We start from the raw sequence: 3,732 nt of genomic DNA on the forward strand, positions 1-3,732 counted from the left end.
ACGGTGCCGTGGGCGGGACGCCGCGTCGGGGGAAGCGGGAGTGACGCTTCTGAGCGCCGGCCGTGTGGTCGGCGAGGGGAGCTGCGGCCCGCACGGGACGAGGCCGGCCATGCACAGCCCACAGGACCGCAGAGGGTTTTTCTCCGTCTCGAGGGCGAGGAGAAGCTGTTGGCGAGATATCGAGACGAGAGGGGACACGTGGTTAGAGCCATATTTTGAAAATGTCACTTTGGAGCAAGTCGTGGTACGGGGGACCAGAATGACCACGCAGGGCCCAGTCGGAAGGCTGTTGCAGGGCAGAGCTTCTGGGATGGCAGCGTGCCAAGAAAAAACAGCACATCTGGTAACGACCGCTTAAAATACAGATTTAAAGCCTCCAGAAATTGCCCTCCGAGCGTACATCAAAGGAAGAAGGATCTACTAAAACTCCGTAAAACATGACAGCCTATGGTTCCCTCAAGGAAAGGAAAATGTAATGATGTCTCATTAAAGATAAAATATCAATAAGAAGATAGGAATTATTTTTTAAGCCATGATAATCCTTGAGTTGAAAATAACTGAAATGAAAACGTTCTCTCGAGGAGCTAAAGACTAGATGTTGCACAGCGAAAAAAAGCATCAGCAAACTTTAAGAAAGATCGGTAGGTATGACGCAATCTTAAGAACAAAGGAAAATAGAAGGAGAAATGGGTGGAACTTCAGAAAGATTTGAGCAAAGTTTTAAGTGAACCGACGTGTCTGTAATGGGAATACCAGGATACGCGGGGAAAGCGGAAGAGCGTTCGAGGAAATAATTACGCACCTAAACTCCCCAAATGTGCTGGCATTTGCTACACATCAGAGAAGCTTAATGAATTACAAGTAGGATAAATTCAAAGAGATCCACACCGCCACCCGTGATAGTGAAAATAATGAAAGGGAAAAGCAGGAAGAGAAAAACAACTTGTCACATCGACCCAAAAGGACTGTCGGCTGACTTCTCATCAGCAACAATGAAGGTCGTGGGCCGTGGGATGACATCATCAGATGCTGAGAGAAAAAACTTGTTAACCAAAAATCTCATATCCAGGAAAACTGTCTTTTAAAAACGAAGCAAAATTGAAGGAGTCCCAGATAAAATTTGAGAGAATTTGTTTCTAACTAGCCTTCCTTATAAGAGACACTAAACGAAGTTCTTCAGGCTGAAAGCAAGTGACACCACGTGGAAATGCAAATCTACAAAGAACGCCAATAAAGATAATTCCGTAATTACAAAAGACCACGCAAATATATATTTTTTCTTCTCTAAACTGATTTAAAAATCAATTGTATGTAACAATGTGTGTATAACTATATTGTTGGACCTGTAACAGATGGAAATGCGCTATGTGTGACCAAAAAACATAGTACAAAGGAGTTGGATGGGAGCAAAGTTGTAATGGAGTGAAGAGATGACACCACATAGTAACTTGAATCCACGGCCACGGGACCTAATGAAGACAACAAGAAATGGTGAAAAGGTAAATAAGGCAAATCCTAGAAATATATATTTGTTGTTCTTTCTTCTTTAACGAACATGAAATAGTAATTATAGCAACGTGTTATTGCCTGTGTAACATGTATAGATGTTGTAACATGTAACAGTAATAACACCAAAGTGGGAAGGGAGAATGTGGCTCTACAGGTAGCATTTCTGTGCCTCCTTGGAACTCACTGTGAATGTGGAGTCAACTTCAGGTTCAGACGTACACGGTAGGCCTCTAAGAATCTGCTCACGTCAGTGCCTCAGAAAATGGTGAACGATCTGCAAAGGAATGAAAATGCTACAGCAGGAAAGACCCACTGAATGCAAAAGAGAGGACTTAAAAAAGGATACAGGAGCAGAAGAGACTCGAGACACAGAAGGTAAAAAGTTCAGTGTTAGACATGAATTCATGCCAGTAACGTTAAATGTGCATAGATTAAAGAACTCGGTCAAAAGGCAGAGATGGTCAGACCAGATGAAAAGTGAGATCCAACTATGTGCTGCCTACAGAGGACGCATTTTAGATTTAAAGATACTAATAGGTTGAAAGTTAAAGGGTGGAAAATGGTATAACACCATCAACCACAAGAAAATCGAGTGACTATCCTAATATCAGACAAGATAGACTTTAAGACAAAAAAATGTTACTAGAGATGAACACAAACATTTTATAATGATAAAAGAGGCTGTCAGGAAGATACCAAGTTACAAGGATGTGTAGCCAATAACGGGGCCTTAAAATTAGTGAAGCAGAGCCGATGGGATCGAAGGGGGAAAAAGGCGATTCAAAAATAACGGTGGGAGACTTCACCCCGCTTTCAACAATGGGTGAACCAGACAGAAGACCAACAAGGGAAAGGAAGAACTGAACATTTTTAAACTAGCTAGACCCACCAGACAGCTCAGAACACCAGCCAGCAACAGAGCACAGCTGCTCCTCAAGTGCACATCGAACATTCTCCAGATGGACAACACGCTAAGCCGGAGAACAAGCCTGAGTAAATTGACAAGGATATCAAGTATGTTCCCATTAAAATAGAAGGGATTTAGAAATTAGTAAAAAATTTGCAAAATTCACAACTATGTAAAAAATAAGACACACCTAAATGATCAATATATCTAAGAAGAAATCACGGGAGATGCAGAATATTTTGAGATTAATGAAAAATGAAGACACCGCATACCAAAATTTATGGGATGCAGCTAAAGCAGTGCTTTATGGGAAATTTATACAGGTAAACACCTATGTTGAAAAATAAGGTACATCTTATATCAGCAGTCTAACTTTCTATGTCAAGACACTGGGTAAAGCAGAGAAAATGGAACCCAAAACTAGTAGAAGGGAACAATAAAGATTAGAGTAGAATAAATGAAATACAGGATAGAAAACTAGAGAAAAATCACAAAACCAAAAGTTGGTTCTTTGAAAACATCAACAAAATCAACAAATCTTTAGCTTGACTGACTAAAAAGAGGGACGACTCAAATTATTAAAATCGAGAATAAAACAGAGGACATTACTTATTACCAACCTTACAGAAATAAAAGGATTATAAGAAAATACTGTGAATGTCGTTGTTGACAAATTGTTGACAAATTAGATGATCTAGATGAAATTCCTATAAAGGTACAAACTACCAAAACCGATTCAAAAACAAGTAGAAAATTTGCATTTAATCTCTTTACAATGAGTAAAGAGATTAAATGGTCATCAAAGGTCTCACACAGTAAAGTCCGGTCCCAGATGGCTTCACTGGTGAATTCTACCGAATACTTAGGAATTAACACCCGCCCTCCTCAAAGTCTTCCAAAAATAGAAGGGGAGGGACCACTTTCTATTCCAGGAGACCAGTATTACCCTGGTACCAAACCACACAAAACATCACAAGAAAAAACCACAGAGCAATGTCTCGTGAATAAAGATGCAAAAAATTTCAACAAAATAATGGCAGACAATCCAGCAACACATAAAAAGATTATACGTCATGACTAAGTGGAATTTATCACAGAAACGCAAAGTTGGTCTAGCATTGAAAAAGCGGTTAATATATCATTTTAGTAGAATGAAGGACAGCATGGTCATTTCAAAAGACCAGAAAAAGCGTTTGACAAAATTCAACTCCCCTTCATGATGACAACAGTGAACCCACTAGGAATGTAGTGTCCTCTCTCAACCCGATAGAGGGCATCAGCGACACCCCCACAGCTGGCGTGGGGCGGGGAAGGGA

The sequence above is a fragment of the Pteropus vampyrus genome, unplaced genomic scaffold (assembly GCF_000151845.1).
Source record: "Pteropus vampyrus isolate Shadow unplaced genomic scaffold, Pvam_2.0 Scaffold312, whole genome shotgun sequence".
NCBI classification, from domain to species: Eukaryota; Metazoa; Chordata; class Mammalia; order Chiroptera; family Pteropodidae; genus Pteropus; species Pteropus vampyrus.